Here is a 24,025-nt window from a genome sequence, read left to right on the forward strand (position 1 = left end):
ATTACTCATGCACTGCAAAAAGTCAAGTGTTCAAAAACAAGAAAAAACAAAAACAAAAATGAAGGGTATTTTATTTGAACTAAGCAAAATTATCTACCAATAGAACAAGAACATTTGGCTTGTCAAGACTTTCCAAAACAAGTAAAATTAGCTAACTTCAATGAACCCAAAAATACCTTAAAATAAGTATATTCTCACTAACAACAAGTGCACTTTTCTTGGTAGAAAAAAAAAAGAGACCTTTTTGCTCAATATGTTGTAAAATATTCTTAAATGAAGTAAATGCTAGTGCCATTATCTTGACATAATAATATGCGCTCAGCATTACATTTCTTGAAACCAGCAAACTTATACTAAAAACTAATTTATTGTTCTTAATGGAAAGGCATCAAGGCAACCGCTTGTTACTCTCGGGGTCTCCTAGCCGCTCAGGCAAATCATATGGTCTAAAAGTGCATTTTTCCCTGGATAACATGACATCATCGCGCCAAGTGCGTGCTCTTTCAGTCAATTAGTGTGCATATATACAGCCCGGCCCCCGGCCAAAAAATGTTTAATAGCAATTTTGAGGAATTCATCTTAATGTGCATGAACTATTTCTGTTCAAATTTGTTTGAAATGTTAAATGTTTAAATATTAACTGTCAGTTTACTGTACTGTGCCAACTGTACTACTATATGAGTACATATTTGCTATTGTTTCATTGAACATAAAACAGCAAAGTCCATTTGGCTGTCATCTGTTTTAATTATGAGACACAAGTATGTCAAAATTATGTTTTTTTTTATTTCATGCTTGAAATAAGAAATGATTACTTTGAAAAAGCAGTTTTATACTTGTGAGTGTTGATGACACAGCTTTGCAACAGTTGATATTCTAGATTCAAGCATGTTTTAATCAATATAGGTCATCAAATCTCAGCAACAAGATCATTTAGGACCAAAACCCTTAAAACAAGTAAAACACTCTAACATAAAATCTGCTTAGTGAGAAGAATTATCTTATCAGACAGAAAATAAGCAAATATCACCCTTATTTGAGATATTTAATCTTACTTAGATTTCAGTTTTTGCAGTGTGAGTGGCCACATTTGCAGGAGAAAAGTGAGTGGCTGAAAATAATCAATTTTTAATGACTTATGTCGACATGATCGGGTTCTGTGTTTTTTTTTCCCCATTGATTGAAAAGATGACTATACAGCAGAGGAGCTGTTCACTGTAAATATCAGCCTCATCTCAAGCCCTTTAATAGACTCTCAACGTCTCGCCGTCTCGTTTTATCAAATCTGTCCGTCACGACTCACCACTTCAATCTCGTAACGCATGACCAAATGAAACAGAAAATAAAAACAAGTTAAGAAAATGACTGCAATTCAGCTGCAAGTTGTCGTCAAGGTTTCCTCCTTTGATCACCATACATTACATTCAGTGCTACCTTTGACATTTAAAAACTTATTTGAGTACCTTAATAGGCTGTCCATTACTGGGATCTGTCTTTTTTTATGCACCTGTGGTAAGGTTACACTCAAACCAAAGGTATTTCTAGCACCTGCTCAGTCGTGGTTCCAAATACTGGATTTGGAATCTACAAATTTTAACTTTTGAAGATATAAGGCTGAAAATGACAACATATTTTGCATAGTCTCCACTTTGCTTCAGTGACCCGTTTTTTACAACCCAGCAGGCACAAGACATTAAAACAACATTGACAACTTGTTGAATTAGGCCCTGACGTTGAGCAACTCAAACATAACGTTGAAATATCATGCTTTTTGACGACGTTTAATCAATGTTGGGTTCTGACATTGATTTGACCATTGAATTTTGGTCATTTCCCAACCAATACTCTACAACACAAATACATCGTTAAAACAACATTATTTTTGACGACCTTTATTTAATGTTGAATTCTGACGTTGATTTGACCATTGAATTTTGGCAATTTCCCAATCAACAACGTGGATCCAACGTTGGACATCAACGTTGTCTCAATTTACAAATACAACTATTTTGAAACGTTGTTTTAAAGGACATGTTGTTACGGTACAATTTTTGTTTAAATACAATAGGAAATCAAGTGTGAAACTAACTAAAATATGTATGGTGTGCGACTATGTGAAGTGAGCATATGTTGAGTGTTACCGGGAGGTGTGTGTTGAGGAAGTCCAAGGAGGGCAAGGCAAGCTCGGAGGTCCAGGGACAGGCAGGAGGACAGGGGCAGGAGCGAGGCGTCAAGGTCCGTGTCCAGGCGGAAGGTCGAGATCCAAGAAGGCAGCCAGGGAACCAGAGGTAATACGGGGAGACGAGACACACAGCTCGTGACCAGGAAACAAAGAAATGCTGCTGGATGACGACTCAGGAACACAAGACAAATGAACACGGAGGGGGAGAAACACAGAGAGAGAGAGTGAGTGAACATAATAATAATAATAATAATAATAATAATACCTGGGATTTATATAGCGCTTTTCTAAGTACCCAAAGTCGCTTTACATGTAGAACCCATCATTCATTCACACCTGGTGGTGGTAAGCTACTTTCATAGCCACAGCTGCCCTCGGGTAGACTGATGGAAGCGTGGCTGCAATTTGCGCCAAGGGCCCCTCCGACCACCACCTATCATTCATCATTCAATTCACCGGTGTGAGTGGCACCGGGGGCAAGGGTGAAGTGTCCCGCCCAAGGACAAAACGGCAGCAATTTTTTTTATTGGATGGTAAGAGGCGGGGAGCGAACCTGCAACCCTCAGGTTTCTGGCACGGTTGCTCTACCCACTACGCCATGCCGCCCCCGAACATAGAGCTAGAGACGTGTAGGCTTACTGTACGGAACAGGAATCTACGTTCTGGCCCGGGACGCAGTTTTGCGCTGGCTTAAGAAAGCGCAGGGGACTCATCAGCGTCAGGTGTGTTGCTTACTGATTGATTGCAGGGGGCGCACTTGGAAGATGAATGCGCTCGGGCCGTGACACATTTATGTATAATCAACGTTGTATCAATGTCTTGTGCCTGCTGGCATTGCCCCTAGTTGATGTCTTCATAGCGTAGTCGACATCCTTAGGAATAAATTCAGGAGACCCTCATTGTTTTCTAGCCTGTCTTGTTACGACAAAGTCCTGGGGAAAACAGAGGCACGTAGGGCCGAGCCAAACAGTGGAAATCGTGAGTGGGGTCAAGTCCATCTAACATAAGAAAAGAGGACAGCACAATCACTAAATCAATTCATAGACGCAACGCAATTCAGTCATGGGCATTTTTTAATCGATGGACAAACGTCCACATATTGATTATTCAAATCGGCTGTTACCATGAATTGATTTACGTGGACCCCGACTTAAACGAATGGACAAACTTATTCGGATGTTACCATTTAGTGGTCAATTGTACAGAATATGTACTGTACTGTGCAATCTACTAATACAAGTTCCAATCAATCAATCAAGCAACTTGCTCAAAGTGAGGTTTTTTTAAACAAAGAAATAGAACAAGAACACCACCGCTTATGCTACTATTAGTGGTTTAACAAGGTCTATGTTTTTCCAGAATTACTAATTATATCGAAGGAAAAATTGCTTGTCGGCCAGAGGAAATTGTCTGTCAGGCTGTCGCTCACCCCTGTTTCACACACGCCTACGCAGAGAGCGCATGCACATACAGAAAAGCAGTCCCGGAAAAGCAACTGACAATTTGCAATCACGTTGTTGTTGTTAAGATACAATTGACATTTAATGACAGCTAACATTAGTAGCATAACTTAGAAAAATCACAATAATTAGCTGACAAAGCCGTAAGAGCCGGTAGAGTTGATAGACAATCGGGATAGCCAATCAGATCAATCACCTACTCAGTGGCCTAGTGGTTAGAGTGTCCGCCCTGAGATCGGTAGGTTGTGAGTTCAAACCCCGGCTAAGTCATACCAAAGACTATAAAAATGGGACCCATTACCTCCCTGCTTGGCACTCAGCATCAAGGGTTGGAATTGGGGGTTGAATCAGCAAAAATGATTCCCGGGCGTGGCCACCGCTGCTGCCCACTGCTCCCCTCACCTTCCAGGGGGTGAACAAGGGGATGGGTCAAATGCAGAGGACAAATTTCACCACACCTAGTGTGTGTGTGACAATCATTGGTACTTTAACAGATCACAAGTTGTTGTCAGTAAGGCCTTTTAACTGATTGGATACTCACTTGGGAGTCCCAAGTGAGTACCCAATCACAAGTTGCGAAAACAGGAAGTGGCACCGGAGCCATAAAGAAAACTCACCGGTACTCACGAAGAAGGAGAGCAACGTGTTGATTAGGTGGCAGATATTCACTACCGTTCAAAAGTTTGGGGTCACATTGAAATGTCCTTATTTTTGAAGGAAAAGCACTGTACTTTTCAATGAAGATAACTTTAAACTAGTCTTAACTTTAAAGAAATACACTCTATACATTGCTAATGTGGTAAATGACTATTCTCGCTGCAAATGTCTGGTTTTTGGTGCAATATCTACATAGGTGTATAGAGGCCCATTTCCAGCAACTATCACTCCAGTGTTCTAATGGTACAATGTGTTTGCTCATTGGCTCAGAAGGCTAATTGATGATTAGAAAACCCTTGTGCAATCATGTTCACACATCTGAAAACAGTTTGGCTCGTTACAGAAGCTACAAAACCGACCTTCCTTTGAGCAGATTGAGTTTCTGGAGCATCACATTTGTGGGGTCAATGAAACGCTCAAAATGGCCAGAAAAAGAGAACTTCCATCTGAAACTCGACAGTCTATTCTTGTTCTTAGAAATGAAGGCTATTCCACAAAATTGTTTGGATGACCCCAAACTTTTGAACGGTAGTGTATATTTGCAAGGCCATTTTCATGAAGGATACTTAAGAGAAACTACATCTTGTGAGACGAGGTCGGCCGGCAACGGAAGCTATTCTGGCGGTTTGCCAACTACCGACTACGAGTGGTACCACTGGCTTATATGACGTCGAATAGCTGCTACAAATTGTGAGTTCAAATATTGTATTTCTTAATTTTTTTTCACGTTTCATTTGTTTTATACAATTATTTTGATTTTGACAGTACCACGTAAGATATGTTTTAATTGCTGAAGCGGGTTTATTGAATGTTAAATGTGCCGAAAAATAGGCCGTTTTGTACACTGTTGAGGGCTTTCAATGGCCAGTAGTGTGCAAGTGTGTTTGTGTGTAGTATCTCCCGCTGTGACATACAGTAAATTACGGTATTTTGAGAGGTTAAGGCCGGACTTAGTGCAAACCCCGTTTCCATATGAGTTGGGAAATTGTGTTAGATGTAAATATAAACGGAATACAATGATTTGCAAATCCTTTTCAACCCATATTCAATTGAATGCACTACAAAGACAAGATATTTGATGTTCAAACTCATAAACTTTATTTTTTTTTTGCAAATAATAATTAACTTAGAATTTCATGGCTGCAACACGTGCCAAAGTAGTTGGGAAAGGGCATGTTCACCACTGTGTTACATGGCCTTTCCTTTTAACAACACTCAGTAAACGTTTGGGAACTGAGGAGACACATGTATATACATACTGTATATACAATATGGATGTAATGGTATCAAAATCTCACGATACAATATTATCACGGTATTAAGGCCGAGGTACGATAGTACTGGTATATATCTAAAAGTAAAATGATTTAAAAATGCCATAGTATGTCAAATGAATTGGAAGGAATGTTTAGGATAAACACACTGTAATTGAACACACAAATAATGGTCAAATGTTCTAATCATATTTATTACTACAAACAAGTATGTATAAGTGCAAATAATAGTGCAGGAATATCCACTGTATCAAACAAACAAAATAACAAAAAACTTACAGTTGAGTGTTTTTAAAGCGACAATGTAAAAATTGTGTGTAACAAGTGTAAAAAAAATAATGTAGGAGTGTCCTCTGCAGTGGACATGTATTTATATTTGTTTGGAAAATGCAGTTTCTCAGAATAGTTACTTCACAAACTAACTTTTAATCATGTAAACACCACACAAATTGATGTTCAGCCTCGCTGGCTTCAATTATATTTTCCCTCGGCGCCGGTGTTAGTGATAATGGCATTATATAATAACGTTTACTCGTAACGAGTAATCTAATCAATTACTTTTAGGTCCGTTATAACGCCGTTAGAGATAGTTAAATGTCACGTGGCACGCTACTTTTGATGAGGTTTTATTTGGACAAAAAGCAAGTTCAACGCAGGAAATATATTTTTTACTAGTAAAAGCAACAAGCAGCACCGCACTAAAATGAACTTGATATCAAATAGAAGGAGGCACTTTTACACTGTGACACAGCAGACAACATAAGCACACATACATGACGGGAATAATGAACAGCAAATCAATGACAAATCAGTGACAAACTTGCCGTCCAAACAATACCCCGTTTGTTGACAAGAAGACATGACAGCCATCAAAGCACATTCAATCTCTTTATTAACCAGAGGTTACACAATCTGATGACAAGATTCAAAAGAGCTGGCGACAAACCCCCCGATGACGTCACACATCACTAGGCAACAAGCCCCGCCCTTTAAAAGCACAGTCTCCGCACACTGTGCTCTTGTATTAAATCTCTTTCAAATGCATATGCCATATATATCCCACCTGGGGATAGGTTGATTGGCAACACTAAATTGGCCCTAGTGTGTATGTGAGTGTGAATGTTGTCTGTCTATCTGTGTTGGCCCTGCGATGAGGTGGCGACTTGTCTAGGGTGTACCCCGCCTTCCGCCCGATTGTAGCTGAGATAGGCTCCAGCGCCCCCCGCGACTCCGAAGGGAATAAGCGGTAGAAATGGATGGATGGATGCCATATATTAGATTTATGTATTTATTTTTTAATTAACGTATACATTAATTTCCCTAGTAATCAACTACATTTATTAAAGAATATTTACACTACCGTTCAAAAGTTTGGGGTCACATTGAAATGTCCTTATTTTTGAAGGAAAAGCACTGTACTTTTCAATGAAGATAACTTTAAACTAGTCTTAACTTTAAAGAAATACACTCTATACATTGCTAATGTGCTAAATGACTATTCAAGCTGCAAATGTCTGGTTTTTGGTGCAATATCTACATAGGTGTATAGAGGCCCATTTCCAGCAACTACCACTCCAGTGTTCTAATGGTACAATGTGTTTGCTCATTGGCTCAGAAGGCTAATTGATGATTAGAAAACCCTTGTGCAATCATGTTCACACATCTGAAAACAGTTTAGCTCGTTACAGAAGCTACAAAACTGACCTTCCTTTGAGCAGATTGAGTTTCTGGAGCATCACATTTGTGGGGTCAAAGAAACGCTCAAAATGGCCAGAAAAAGAGAACTTTCATCTGAAACTCGACAGTCTATTCTTGTTCTTAGAAATGAAGGCTATTCCACAAAATTGTTTGGGTGATCCCAAACTTTTGAACGGTAGTGTATATTAGTAATTCAGATACTTTTTTGGTAAAGTAACGAGTAACTCTAATTAATTACTTTTTAAAAGTCATTTTCAGAACACTGGCCAAGTCTGTTTTATTTCTTGTTTTATACATTTTTCTTATTGATGTTTTAGGTGATATAGTTTGCACTTCTTTTAGGGTTTATTTTACTATTGTATTTGTTGTGTTACATTGTGTTACAATGTAAATGTGACACTTTTGTTTCTTATGTCTCTACAGCACTGGGGTTGTTTTGAATGTGCAATATAAATGAACAAACTGAACTCAACTGTTTTGGCTTAGAATGCTCGAGACGAACATGGAGCGCATTATCACCTCCACCAATCAGGTTATGTTTCCGCCAGGGTTTTTTGGTTTGTTTGTTAGTCGTGGTCTAATCTAAAAAGGACACGTAACATAAAAGACAGACGCTTTCGACTTATTTTTAGTAGTGTTGTCCCGATACCAATATTTTGGTACTGGTACTGGTACCAATATTGTTGCGATACTTTTTGGTAATTTTCTAAATAAAGGGGACCACAAAAAATTGCATTATTGGCTTTATTTTAACAAACAATCTTATGGTACATTAAACATATATTTCTTATTGCAAATTTGTCCTTAAATAAAATAGTGAACATACAAGACAACTTGTCTTTTAGTAGTAAGTAAACAAACAAAGACTCCTAATTAGTCTGCTGACATATGCAGTAACATATTGTGTCATTTTCCATTCTATTATTTAGTCAACATTATTAAGGACCAGTGGTAGAAAATTAATTTTTAACATGTTCTATCTACATTCCAGTTAAAATGTAATAATCACTTATTCTTCTGTTGTTTGATACTTTACATTAGTTTTGGATGATACCACAAATTTGGGTATCAATCCGATACCAAGTCGTTACAGGCTCATACATTGGTCATATTCGTTGGCGGACCAGTACTTTTCAGAGGCGGTATAGTACCAAATATGATTCATTTGTATCGCGGTCTATACTAATACCGTTATACCGTACAACCCACTGGGAAATGTGGTCTATTTTCAGACCAGCCAACGCAACTACACAAACCAAGTTTTTGTTTGATACCGTCATACGTCACGGCATTATTTGGAAGATTTTGAAACTTCAATACCACGGTATCTACAATACCGTTACATCCCTAGTAGAGATGTCCGATAATGGCTTTTTTGCCGATATGGATATTGTATATTGTCCAACTCTTAATTACTGATTCCGATATCAACCGGTACCGATATATACGGTCGTGGAATTAAAACATTATTATGCCTAATTTTGTTGTGATGCCCCGCTGGATGCATTGAACAATGTAACAAGGTTTTCCAAAATAAGAGAACAACTTCAACTCAAATTATGGAAAAAAGTGCCAACATGGCACTGCCATATTTATTATTGAAGTCACAAAGTGCATTATTTTTTTTAACATGCCTCAAAACAGCAGCTTGGAATTTGGGACATGCTCTCCCTGAGATAATCCTGATACCCACTACAACTATGGGAAATACTATACTTTGACTTTCACAAAGTCTAAGTCTAAGTCTAAGAGAGTGCATTATACTTTTTTTTTTTTTTAACATGCCTCAAAACAACAGCTACAAAAACAATGAAGGCACACAGCTTCAGTCCAGAGTATACTAGAGTAATAAAGTAAACAATAACATAGTCCTCATTTTGTGCAAGACTGCCTGGCATACTGTATTACAGGAAATTATAAACTGGGCTAAATCTGCCCTGCTCTAACGTATTTGTATGAGTAACACAAATGTGCTGCAAGCTAGTGGTGAGTGCTTGAAGTGGTCTACCAGTCAGTCAGAGCTTCTGAAATGCTGCGTTGAGACATGGCACCTCTGTTCACTACAAGCTGCAAAGTGTGCGCCATGTTGTAGTTTTGTTTTTTCTCGGCTTGGTCTTTAAACTACAACTGTGTGGTACTACGTTTTTTCTGGGTTTGCTTTTCATCCATCTTCCGCTTGTATTCATCGTGTATCTCCTTATGATTCTTGAAGAGGTGGGAGATCAAATTGCTCGTATTAAAGGTAGACGTCTTAGTTCCTCCTCAAAATAACCAACTTTTTGCAGTCATTGCAAATTGCCATTTTTTTTTGTCCGTCAGACACACTTTAAAATAATCGCAAACCATAGACATGGTGTCGTTAGTCAGTCACCGAGCGAGCTGGCTTGTTAGCCACGGCTACAGCACCGGCAACGACACACTCTTGTTGTTGTTATGCTCCGCTCGCGGCAGTTTGATGAGGTCATCAAGCTTTGCCAGTAAACCTCTCATGCTGCAGTCGTCAACTCCTGTGTTGTGTGTGGGAGAGGGGAGGGGGGAGGGTATATATCCGTGTTTTACCAGATACAGTATGTACCGCTCCATACAACAGCGTTTTAAAAAGTTATTAATTTTACTTTTTGAAACAGATACCGATAATTTCCGATATCACATTTTAAAGCATTTATTGGCCATCTCTAATCCCTAGTTATAAATTAAAGATGCAGCAATAATCGATTTATGATGGAATCCTAGACCCTGACTCCTAATTGAATCAAGCCAAAAATTCCCACTCCTACCACTCACCACAAGATTGAGCCCCTGCGAAAAATGTTGCAACTACCCTGCCTATTTTGTCATATTTCTGCTAAACGTCTGTAACTCCAGGGGCCTTGCCTGCTTTGTGCCGCCATATAAATTAGCCGTTTATGGACTATTTTCTGATGCGCCCAGCCGTCTCCTTGCCACTTTGCTTTATCTGTGGCATTTGGCAAACTGATAGAGTGGTATGCACAAGTGGCCCGGACCCTGAATGCAAATGCGCGTCTTTGTATTCACGCGGCGCTCCGATGTTGCACGCCGTCGTCTTTTTATTACAACGACGCTGTTTAAGACGGCTTACAGGTGTGTTTATGAGCACAAAGCACTTGCAGTCGCTTCCTCTTGACCTTTTCACTGCAATATTCTCAAATGTCATTAGACGGTAACCTGGTGAAAAGCGTCCACGTCTCTCGGTCTTTTAATATCGTGATATGTTGTCTTAGCGGTGGGCCGATGTTACAGGCAACCTTATATGAGCTCGAGAGCTGCGACACTGTGTCGGTTAATTACTTTCTTTACAATAAACACAAGGTTCAGGGACAATTGGTTTTTAGTGTTTAATTTATTTTTATTATGGTATCGTAGTGATTCCCTTAGCACCCATCTGCAGTTAAACGCGAGGTGATCTCAGCGGGCTACGGTTGGGTTAGGGCCAGGTGGCTGAGTTTGTGACCTTTTCCAGCCATTGTTATCATTGGGAGGACTGTAGAGCATGGATGTATGAGGTAAGGTTGACTCATAGGGACATTATTAGTGGTGAAAACGCAAGAAGGGATGGCGCAACTTGGTGAAAGATGATGCAAGAGAGGGGCGAAGAAGGTGAAAGAGGTACCGTAATTTCCGGACTATAAGCCGCTACTTTTTCCCCTCGTTCTGGTCCCTGCGGCTTATACAAGGGTGCGGCTTATTTACGGCCTGTTCTTCTCCGACACCGACAAAGAGGATTTCGGTGGTTTTAGTACGCAGGAGGAAGACGATGACACAATGATTAAAGACTGACTTTTCATATACCGGTAGGCTGGTTATTTTGACAACGTACAGGCGAGCACTTTGTATTACTTTGCACCGTTGTATTATTTGTACTCTGTACGAATGCTGTTCGCCATGTCAAGGATGTGAAAGTTTGATTGAATGATTGAAAGATTTATTGTTAATAAATGGGACGCTTTGCGTTCCCAAACAGTCATCTCTGTCCCGACAATCCCCTCCGTGGTAGCAGGAACCCCTATATACTACAGTAATTACACATCAAAACCCTGCGGCTTATAGTCGGGTGCGGCTCATATATGGAGCAATCTGTATTTTCCCCTAAATTTAGCTGGTGCGGCTTATAGTCAGGTGCGGCTTATAGTCCGGAAATTACGGTATAATGCGAGTTGCGGGGGAGACGGACAAGTCAACTAAAACATTAACGTTAAATTGAGGCACACGCTGATGCAACGAGCTAACCAGTCCTGCGGGGTTGGACTAGCGTCTCTTGGCGTCCACCTCCTCGTGTCTACACTTTCTATTCAGCTCCCAAATATGTGAAAGGCGACAGACGGGAGATGGTGGGCTGTTCTCCTGTCAATCTGTGTCCCAACAATCGTCTTCTGGCAGACGCTTCGCATCCATGTAAGGCCTGCGGTTCTTGTCGCTTGCTTGCAGATGAGCGTACACTTGGCACTGTCCCCCCCCCCCCGTCACACACTGCTCCCAAGGGAGGTGAACACCATTTCCCATTAAACATCCATTACAGTTAGTTAGTTAGCAGGATTTCACTAAAACTCCACGGTCCATTTACATGACACTTTGTAGAGGGTTGACACCACGGGTGCCTTATGGTCCAGAACCGGATAATGCTACAGACTGACTTTTATTTTCCAGTCCAATTAATCGCGGACAAGTGGGGCAGTCGCCCGACTGCACAAGCCGATGAATCCACGGTTAAATAAAAGATTGATTCAAAAGTTTAGGGACTGTTAAATTAAGTTACCTCTTTTCACCAGGAAGCCAAATATTCCTAAATTTGGAGAGAGTTGTTGGATGGACTTAGACATACTGAACTCCAGACTGTCACGACCAGAATAGGACTCTGAACACAGATGCAGGATTTCAGAATCCTGTTCTGGTCGTGACAGTTCACTCTGGCCCAGTGACGTGCGGTGAGGTTCATGGCTGGTGAGGCACTGACTTCATCACAGTCAGATTTACAAACATATGAACCCTAAAGAATATCTTATTCATCATTTGATTGGCAGAAGTTAACGGGTAATGTTTAAAAGCTCATACCAGCATTCTTCCTTCCTTGGCACTCAGCATCAAGGGTTGGATTTGGGGGTTAAATCACCAAAAATTATTCCCGGGCGCGGCGCCGCTGCTGCCCACTGCTCCCCTCATCTCCCAGGGGGTGATCAAGGGGATGGGTCAAATGCAGAGGACAAATTTCATTACACCTAGTGTGTGTGTGACAATCATTGGTACTTTAACTTAACGTTAACTTTACACATACAAACTGTAGCACACAAAAAAGCACATTTAATAAAAAAAACTTCATTATGGTCTAACCTTTACTTATAAATGAAGTCCATGCGCCGCTGTTGTGCTGGATTAATGCACCCCCGCCGTTGAATGCACCCCCTGACGGGAGTGTTATATCAACTAAAGCCCACAATTAAACTTCGTATCTATTTAAAAAAGTTATTTGATAAGAAGCCAAAAAGGGCAAAAACAATAATGTTCGTGTTGGAGGAGTTGTGAATGACTGAAATATGAAATCCGTGCTGCAGTCTGCAGGTGTACCTAATGTTGTGGCCCAGCAGTCATTCACAACTCCTCCAACACGAACATTATTTTTTTTGCACTTTTTGGCTTCTTATTAAATAACTTTTTTAAATAGATTCAATCTTGCACGTGGAAAGTTTAAGTGTGGGCTTTAGTTGATATAGCACTCTCGTCAGGGGGTGCATTCTACGGCGGGGGTGCATTAACCGGCACAAGGAGGCGGAATTACTGCGAGCCTCAGCCAGTGCGTCTTCGCAGCAGTTTTATGATTGCTCAGCACAAGAAATACGTTACACACATACAGTAGTTGACAGAATACACTGTACATTATATACCCCAGCTAACTAAACTATGGAAATGTATAATATAGTAATATAGCAATACGGTCTCACTGCACAGCAGGCCAGCAGTTAGCCGAGTCCGCAATCCATGTGAGGCTCAACTCAGTGACGTGCCTCAACTGGCTGCTGATCACAGCAAGTCTCTTCTCAGTATTTGAACGGCAAATGTGAAAATTCAGCGATTTTGAATACAAATAATCTAAAACTCGTGAAGTTAAATGGAAAATCACTTTATAGTATAATCACTGGATACATATAACAATTTAATCATTTTTTTTTCTTTTTACATTTTTTTTCTTTCCATGATGGCACGTGAGGCCCCGCCTCACCTGCCTCCCCTGACTGCACGTCACTGCTCTGTCCACTAAACAAACAAAAATATTACTCAGAACGCTCCGGCTAAGGAGGGAAAAAGGTGCTATGAACAAAAACTACCAAATACAACAAAAGGTGCTCCAACGGAGGCGATGCTAGGAAGCCAATCTTACCTGACAAAAGATTACAAACCAATAATTTCTCGTGGATCAAAAGGTACACAAAAACGTGGCTATAGCTGTGGACAAGACTGTGGCAAAGGAAACGCTGGAGGTACGCACAAGAAGATACGGAAAACTCTGGCACAGGACAGAAGGAGGACGAGGCATTTACACACATGAGGGAGGGTGACACAGGTGGGCACAATCAGGCAATCAGGAGAGACATCAGACCAGTGATACAGGAGGAAGAGCAAGTGATCTGAAACGAGAGGGAGAGTTAGCATTTCAAAATAAAACAGGAAGTGACAAGACGACCTGAAACCAGACGAAACCCAGACAAGACTTCACCCTGGTGTGACCCAGACAATTATTTTTCCACTTGTTTGGACTGATTTAAGGCATTGGGGTTGACCACTTTCCCTTGTCAAGTCAGCTGGTATAAGCCCCAACTCGATGTCTGGATGCGTCACAGGATACGAGGTGTTGATTGGATGGAAGGATTTCTACGGTACACACCAGACAGACAATTTGACATATTGTGTGGAAGACTTTAGGATTGACCCCCACCTCCTACCCTTCTTCAGCTGGGATAAGCTCCAGCCCTATGTCTTGTTGTTGGCACAGGACATGGGATATAGATCGTACTTAAGACACAAAATCTTTCGCTGGAATGATGATAGACACCGGGATTGACCTTTGAATCTCTTCAACTCAGCTTGGATAGGTTCCAGCGCCCCTGTTTTGACTCTGAACAGACAAAGCGGTTTTGAACAAAGTATAAGTCCATCCATCAATTCTGCAGTGAATTATTATTTCCACATTTGAACAGATAGAGGACCCTATGAATAACTCCCGCATCCTGCCCTAGTTTAGCTGGGCTAGATGGCCTCCAGCACCCTGATGACAGGATAGGATAAAAACATAGAAAAAGGACCAGTTGAGAGTTGAATGCCTTGTTTAAGGGTCACCTCTGCTGTGCTCAGGAAACAAACTGACCTCACTCAAATTACTATTCCCAGTTTCAGTAATATTGTCAGCAGGACCAAAAAAAAACCCCTTCCACCAGACATATTTGGGTTTCTCATGACTATGTTGATCTGTCTACTCCACTGCAAACGTCCATATTACTGCTGTGTATTGTCCAATTAGTATCTCACTGATGGTGTCAATGACAACTGCGCATTTAGATCTCTTTGCTAATAATCATTTTAGAATTTCCTTGCCTCTGTTGTCAAAGTGCTTGCTCATGTTGGTTTTCTTTGGAGCATGAGGACAAGGTCCCTTTGTTCAGCAAAAGCCTTCAGATTACTGTCCGTACCAATTAGTGGTGTGGAAATAAAATGGACTTATCTTGAGTCGTATCCATTAGTGTCGATGATAGTAGACTGGTGTGTCCTAGATGACTCCTGGTCTGACTTTTGGTCTAACAAAAACAAGTCATTCTTTGATATTCCATGTTTATCTCCCAGTCAGTCTGCATCCTTTCTGACAGGCATTTGTGCGCTGGATCCCGATGAAACGACAACCCTTGGCATGGTCTCCAAAAAAAAAACTACCCTGGCAGCTTTCAGGAATTATGGTTTACAAGTGACCCCGGCCGCACCTCTCTCACGGCCATCATTGATCCACTTTCCTCTCGCCTTTCATCTCGGAGCATAAGACGCATTGGCACCATTTCCTCCATCCTTTCATCATTACTCCTCATCTCCCCCGACTGGAGGGAGTACAAGAGGGAAGAAGGGGACACTGTGAGAGTGGGATAAAGACAGCGATAGGGGGGAAAACCCAAGCTCAGCAATCATTCCGTGGCATTAATTGGTGAACAATAACCCACTTTCAACCAGTCCAACATAATCTGGGCCCTTTGGCTAGCCGGCACTTGATTGGCTGGATGCTCACCCAGTGTCCTGAGAGCGTCACGGTTTGATGATCCAATTTCATTTATTTCTTTCTTATCCTGCATTTTTTCCCCCTCTCTCTATCCTATAAGCTCTTTCTTTCCCTTCTCAGCAATTTGTCGTTCTGCTCACTTCCTCTCTTTGAGTCTGTAAATTAGGCACCCAATAAGCCATGACATTAGGCCGGGGGGAATTGCGGGTACCAGAGTTTATTGGGGGTCACAGTCGGATAGTGAGAGCAAATTAAGTAGTGAGGCAAATTTAATACCAGACGTTATTGCACGGGAAATATCTGTGGGTGTTTGACTGGCAGCTCTTTGACTGACGTGATTGTGGTTCGCTAATATTGTAAAAGGCTGTAAAAGGGAGGACATTGGCATATGTATCCCTTGTGTGTTGTTCGGGTCTGTGGGACCCATTTTCATTTTTTATTAAAAGAAAAATGATACAATTAATTCATTTTTTAAACGGAGACTCACTGACTTTGGCTCATTTTCTGTGAAGAACATATATCAGAATACATATTTAATGACCACACACCATACACTCCCCCTACACATTTCTATTACAGATGTCCGGGTCCACTGGACCCGGGGCTAATAGAAGTGTGGAAATTGATGTTCTATGTAACACACACACACACACACACACACACACACACACACACACACACACACACACACACACACACACACACACACACACACACACACACACACAGCAGGCCTAGACAGGAGGAGGACAGAGTGTAGGTACACAGAAAATCAGAGGGTCAAATGTGCGAGAAAATGAGAGCAGACCGTGTCGACAAACAATGTTGCAACCTTGTGTGGGAACCGCAGGTGCAGAAACACAAAAGAAGAATCCATGTGGGATGCAGAAACTGGCAGAGAAATTTTCCGTGCAACGTTCATATTGTTGTTACTCAGCCAGCGTTTGTGGGTCTGATGGACCCGTTGCATTTTGTGGCTTATAATGCCTCACTATCAAACACTTTTATGTTAAAATACTGAACAGATGTTTATTGGGGTAAGGTAAACATCTGTTCAGTATTTTAACATAAAAGTGTTGCATTGTGAGGCATTAAAAGCCACAAAATGCAACGGGTCCATCAGACCCACAAACGCTGGCTGAGTAATAACAATATGAACATTACACAAGGGATATGCAACAGTTTGACAGTTAGAAACTATTAGAATGTCAAGCATGGTTTTGGCATTTTCTACTCCTCGGGCACCGCTATTCAACTGGTGAACCGGGGGCCAAATCCCGCCCAGGAATGACAAACTGAACAAAGAGTTCAGTTAAAACTTTGGGAAATACTAACATTTTTGCCATTTCTTGTCATATAGATGGTCTTTGACTAGCTTTTCTGCAGTAGGCCCTTAAAGACAGCAGAGCACTCATGTTATATAAAGGAAGTTGGACCAATGTAAACATATCGCTTGTGTTATTAAGTTAAAGTACCACTGATAGTCACACACACACTAGGTGTGGTGAAATTACTCTCCGCATTTGACCCATCCCCTTGTTCCACCCCCTGGGAGGTGAGGGGAGCAGTGAGCAGCAGCGGTGGTCGCGCTCGGGAATCATTTTGGTGATAACGACCCAATTCCAACCCTTGATGCTGAGTGCCAAGCAGGGAGGTAATGGGTTCCATTTTTTTTTAGTCTTTGGTATGACTCGGCCGGGGTTTGAACTCACGACCTGTCGATCTCAGGGCGGACACTCTAACCCAGACCTGGGCAAATTAAGGCCCGGGGGCCGCATGCGGCCCATTAAGCTTTTCAATCTGGCCCGCCGGACATTCCCAAATTTTTTTTTTAGATCTTTAAGATCGAAACTGTCAGTATGATGTGCAGTGATGTTTTGAAATTACCGGAAGTTTTGTATTTCAATGGTTGGAATCTGCGCTTTTGCATGATATACTAGTTACTACGGTAATCTAATTAGTTACTATGGTAATCTAAGTCACAGCAGCTCAGACGAGGCACCAAGCGGTATGGGTGGGGAGCGTTTCCACACAGTGTTTCCAGAGCCAGCCTGAAATGTGGGTGTCAGGGACAGACGCGGAAGGAGATTTTTACAACAAAGTTCTGCAAGAAAAGTGATATTATATCAGATTGTAAGTGTTTTTTTTTACCCTTGGCATTCATATTTTGCTGTTTGTTGCATTTTTGTTGGGTTTCGCTTGATTGTAAAATATGTCGACCGAGAGGGGGTGTGACGTTCATATGTTGTCAATATTCAGTGTTTTATCGTTTATAGTTAATATTGTAAATCCCACATTCTTTATTTTCATGTACATTCTGGGTGTCTCATTCTGTAAACATAATTTAAATTACATTCTGTTTTTTAAGGCGGTCTGTCATAACGTTTTTAGCATTCAATCAGACATTGTGAGGTTTTGTATTAGTGTTCCTAAAAATAGATATACCGGCCCCCAGACACATTTTTTTCTCTAAATTTGGACCCCCGAATCAAAATAATTGCCCAGGCCTGCTCTAACCCCAAGAATTACGACTCGCCATTTGGTGAAGTGAAACTTTATTTACAATTTTAAGCCGGAATTCTCTGCAATGGACTCTTTTGTTTTTCATTTTTACGACAATTTGTAACTCTTAAGTAAGAAATAGACCAAAAACAAGTGTCCACTACAGAGGACACTGTTTTTAGTTGAAAATATACAAAATAAGAATAATAGTAAAGGGAGAAGTCTGTCCCCCCGGTCCTTAGCTTTCTGGAAAAGTGGCCCTAAGAACAGTTTAGTTGAATAGCCCTGTCCTATGGGGTGACATGTGACAACGTGTGTTGTGCAGCTGTTCTCAAAGTTCTATGACAATTTGACAGCAAGTCAATGAGTTCCGAATGCTGCTAATCTTCACACACTGCCAATACGTTCGTTGCTGGAACCCATGTTCCTTAAAGTTAAGTTAAAGTACCACTGATAGTCACATACACACTAGGTGTGGTGAAATTACCCTCTGCATTTGACCCATTCCCTTGTTCCACCCCCTGGGAGGTGAGAGGAGCAGTGAGCAGCCCAATTCCAACCTGCGATGCTGAATGCCAAGGAGGGAGGTAAAGGGTCCCATTTTTATAGGACAGGGTTTGAACTCATGACCTACCAATCTCAGGGCGGAGACTCTAACCATAAGGCCGCTGAGCAGGCTTATTGACCGATCTTGCTGGAATTCCACAGACATGGGGATCAAGTTTTCCTAAAATGCTGTATCGATTGAGTGGGAATTTGGTAAGATAGAGAGAAATAACTTTTGGTTTCATTGTCCGTAAAATTTTAGGGAAGCGTGGCATGGCCTATCAAACACTGTAACTTTGGGGTTTTCATTGATTGATTGAAACTTTTATTAGTAGGTTGCACAGTGAAGTACATATTCCGTACAATTGACCACTAAATGGTAACACCCGAATAAGTTTTTCAACTTGTTTAAGTCGGGGTCCACTTAAATTGATTCAGATACAGATATATACTATCGTTATTGTTTTAAACCTCTGAGCAGTCAATGGAGATGAAATAGAAGCCACCATTTCCGAGTATATGGGCTGCATAAAGCCTGTGTAAGGCATATTCAATAATAAAAAAAAAAAACATTGTTAGCAAGATGTCAAATGGCTCAATATCATCTTTCTCAAACCAGGCCAGGTGTTGAACTGACTGCCGCCTGAAAGCAGCAGTTTCACTCGCCACGAAGTCCAATCACAGTTTTTTTTCGCACCAATGCATGATTTCCACATACATACAAAACATTGAATTTATTGAAAGGGCTAATATCCAATGAAAATGAGTCAAGAGATCTCTAGAAGTCTAGATCTGGGGTGTCAAACTCATTTTAGATTGACGGCCACATGGAGAAAAATCTACTTCAAGTGGGCCGGACTGGTAAAATCACGGCACGATAACTTAAAAATAAAGACAACTTCAGATTGTTTTCTTTGTTTAAAAATAGAACAAGCACATTCTGAAAGTGTACAAATCCTAATGTTGTTGGGGTTTTTTATGGAAACCCCGTTTCCATATGAGTTGTGAAATTGTGTTAGATGTAAATATAAACGAAATACAATGATTTGCAAATCATTTTCAACCCATATTCAGTTGAATATGCTACAAAGACAACATATTTGATGTTCAAACTGATAAACATTTTTTTTTTTGCAAATAATCATTCACTTTAGAATTTGATGCCAGCAACACGTGACAAAGAAGTTGGGAATGGTGGCAATATATATCAACAACACCCAGAAACGGCGTCGGCTTCGCTGGGCCTGAGCACATCTAAGATGGACTGATACAAAGTGGAAAAGTGTTCAGTGGTCTGACGAGTCCACATTTCAAATTGTTTTTGGAAACTGTGGACGTCGTGTCCTCCAAACCAAAGAGGAAAAGAACCATCCGGATTGTTATAGGCGCAAAGTTGTAAAGCCAGCATCTGTGATGGTATGGGGGTGTATTAGTGCCCAAGACATGGGTAACTTACACATCTGTGAAGGCGCCATTAATGCTGAAAGGTACATACAGGTTTTGGAGCGACATATGTTGCCATCCAAGCAACGTTACCATGGACGCCCCTGCTTATTTCAGCAAGACAATGCCAAGCCACGTGTTACATCAACGTGGCTTCATAGTAAAAGAGTGCGGGTACTAGACTGGCCTGCCTGTAGTCCAGACCTGTCTCCAATTGAAAATGTGTGGCGCATTATGAAGCCTAAAATACCACAACGGAGACCCCCGGACTGTTGAACAACTTAAGCTGTACATCAAGCAAGAATGGGAAAGAATTCCACCTGAGAAGCTTCAAAAACGTGTCTCAGTTCCCAAACGTTTACTGAGTGTTGTTAAAAGGAAAGGTCATGTAACACAGTGGTGAACATGCCCTTTCCCAACTACTTTGTCACGTGTTGCTGGCATCAAATTCTAAAGTTAATGATTATTTGCAAAAAAAAATGTTTATCAGTTTGAACATCAAATATGTTGTCTTTGTAGCATATTCAACTGAATATGGGTTGAAAAGAATTTGCAAATCATTGTATTCCGTTTATATTTCCCTTTAACACAATTTCCCAACTCATATGGAAACGGGGTTTGTAGTTTTCTATCTTTATTAGTCGTTATTTATACTTTCTGAATAAATGATGTGGTAACGTTCAATCAGTTAACTCATTGGTGTTAATTTTCAATCTATCAAGATAGAAAAATAATATCAGAATCAAATTACAGGATCTTATTTATGTAGTTTGATCATTTTCCTCGACTGGTGCACTAACATCATGCGGTTTATTTTTTCTTACACATGTAGCATCATCTACAGCAGGGGTCACCAACCTTTTTGAAACCAAGGGCTACTTCTTGGGTACTGATTACTGCGAAGGGCTACCAGTTAGATACACACTTAAATAAATTGCCAGAAGTAGCCAATTTGCTCAATTTACCTTTAACTCTGTTATTATTAATAATTAATGATATTTATCTTTGTGGAAACACTGATCATCTTAATGATTTCTCACAATAAATATATATAGAAACAGATAAATATCAATATGCAACACTTTATTTTTTATATTTTCTCTAAGTGCACATTTTTCAAATTGAACATTTTCAAATGAGCACTTCTAAGACAGTCTTGTGAAATCACAATATCCCATTTTAACTAGCTAGCCACTAACATTTTTTAACAAATCATGAATTACTTTGCACCATGTTTGTACACATAATAACTCATGTAAAATACAAAAGTAAACTCTCAAATTTTTAAATCATGTCACACTTTGAACTGGACACCAAATCTGTTATCTGTTTCTTTGTCAGTTAGTGGGAAGCCTGGCATTGCATGCTGTTAACTAGTGTGTTGTACTCTGGTGTGTAACTTGACACTGCAACTCTGAGTGAGTCTTGCAGATGTGCATCAGTGAGGCGTGTTCTGTGTTTGTTCTTGATGAAGTTCATGTCAGAAAAGGCTGATTCACAAAGATAAGATTTTTCCTCATTGTTTGCGGAACCTTCTTAATCTTTTGGACATATTTTCACATCAATCTGGCCTTATGCTTAATTATGATAAATGTAAAATGTTAAGGATCGGAAATCTAAAGGGAACGTCCTTTCGAATGGAATGCAAAGTGCCTGTTTTGTGGACAGATGGACCAGTTAACATACTTGGTGTTGTTGTCCCAGAAAATCTGGAAGATCTGGGCTCAGTAAATTATGATAATCGACTAAGAAAGCTGGACAAAATTATGCAATTATGGAAAGGGAAATCCCTAACCTTGTATGGTAAAATGTCTATTGCCAACTCGTTAATTATTCCTCAATTTATTTATTTGTTTTTGTCATTACCAGCTCCATCACAAAACTTTTTTAAGATTTATGAGCGGAGGGTCTTTGATTTTGTCTGGAACGGCAAACCAGAAAAGATTAAAAGAAAGGTTTTGTACAAAGAGTATGAATATGGGGGCCTGAAACTTCTCAACCTTGAAGCTATGTGTCTGTCTTTAAAAGCATCAATTGTTCCAAAGATGTATTTAAACATTGAGTGGTACACAAATGTCCTGTTGGACAAAAAACATGTACTGTATCAAAAGAAATTGTATCCTTTTTTACAAGTGATCCCCTCCCAGAGAGTCTGCTGGGAAACATGGCGGGGTTCATAAAGGAAACAATCCACTCATAGTGGTGTTTTCGATTTTATGTGCCAGAAAAAAGAGACGATATTTTGCAGCAGTTAATATGGATGAACTCTAATATTGTAATAGATGGAAAGCCTTTCTTTTGGAAAAATATGTTTGAAAGAGGAATCATTTTTGTCAATGATATTATCAATGAGAATGGTAAAATTATGAAGTATGATGAATTTAGAGCTATGTATTGTGATGCTTGCTCAAGCTTTTCATTTTATCAACTAACTGGAGTAATTCGGAAAAGATGGAAACAAATAATTAATTATGGAACTACTAAATTATTAGTTTGTAAACCTCTAATAAGAAATTCTAGTTGGCAAAAAGGAACTAAAATAAATAGAAAAATATATAATTTCTATTTAATAAAGAAATCTTTGAAGGCTGCCTCATACAACACAAATGGAAAATGGGAGGACTTTTTTGACTGCCCGTTGCCATGGGATGCCATATTCAAACTAATCTATAAAACCACTATCGATGTGCAAAATCGTTATTTTCAAATTCAAATTATTTATAACTTCTTACCCACAGGGAAAATGTTACAATTATGGAATATGACAGAGTCAGATGATTGCCGATTTTGTTGTCAGGAGCCTGAATCCACCCTGCATTTGTTTTGGTATTGTCATATTGTGTCTTTGTTTTGGGTGGAAGTTGAAAAAATGTGTTTAAGGATTGGTTTGTTTATGAAGCTTAATGTGGTTTCTGTTATTTTAGGAGAGTTCATTGACAATCATGATTTAGTCAATTTAATTATAGTACTCGGTAAAATGTTTATTTTTAAGGCCAAAAACAGATATTCACTTAGTATTACTTTCTTTAAAACATTTATTCAGTATTTTCTAACTTTAGAAAGTTACATGGTTGAAAACGATAATGATGCCAAAAAACATTAAAAAAAAGATGAGAAGTCCTCAAAGGCTTATTTTGAAAGTATAATTATGTTTATAGATTATATGATATCTATTGTTGTGTTCCCTAATTTGAGTGACCTGGACATAATCTGGACTGTACATAAATGCTTATTTTGAAAATGTAATTTTGTTTATAAATTATATGCAATCTGTTGTGTTCCCTAATTTTTTTCTGTGTACATGAATGAAGGTGTGTGTTGCTGAGTCCGACTTGGACATTATCTGGACTGGGCCTGGTTTAAAAAACCCTTTAAACAAATCTAATTTCATTGACAACCTGGTCTGTTGAAGATAAGGCCCTTTTTTTAAAAATAAAATAAAATAAGATAAATAAATAAAAAACATTTTCTTGGATAAAAAAGAAAGTAAAACAATATAAAAATAATTACATAAAAAATAGTAATTAATGAAAATGTTAGTGGACCAGCAGCCTATACAATCATGTGTGCTTCAGGGACTGTGTCCCTTGCAGATGTGTTGTCTATGTTGTGGGAACCAGAATATTGGTAGCAGAAAGAAATAACCCCTTTTGTGTGAGTGGGTGTGGATGAGTGTGCATGGGGGAGGTTGTTTGGGTTGATGCACTGATTGAAAGTGTATCTTGTGTTTTTTCTATGTAGATTTAATTTTTTTTAAAAAATTAAAAAAAACATTTTTTTTTTATTTTTTATTTATTTATTTATTTTTTTTATTTTATTTTTTTTTAGAACAGGCCCGCGGGCGACTCATCTGGTCCTTACGGGCGACCTGGTGCCCGCGGGCACCGCGTTGGTGACCCCTGATCTACAGAGATACAAATAAATCAAGTGGACACATTTAGAACAGCAGTTTCTTCCGTTCAAAAATTCCGGCTCATTTTTATACTTAGCAACC

Source organism: Entelurus aequoreus, linkage group LG17 (assembly GCF_033978785.1).
Source record: "Entelurus aequoreus isolate RoL-2023_Sb linkage group LG17, RoL_Eaeq_v1.1, whole genome shotgun sequence".
Classification (NCBI taxonomy): domain Eukaryota; kingdom Metazoa; phylum Chordata; class Actinopteri; order Syngnathiformes; family Syngnathidae; genus Entelurus; species Entelurus aequoreus.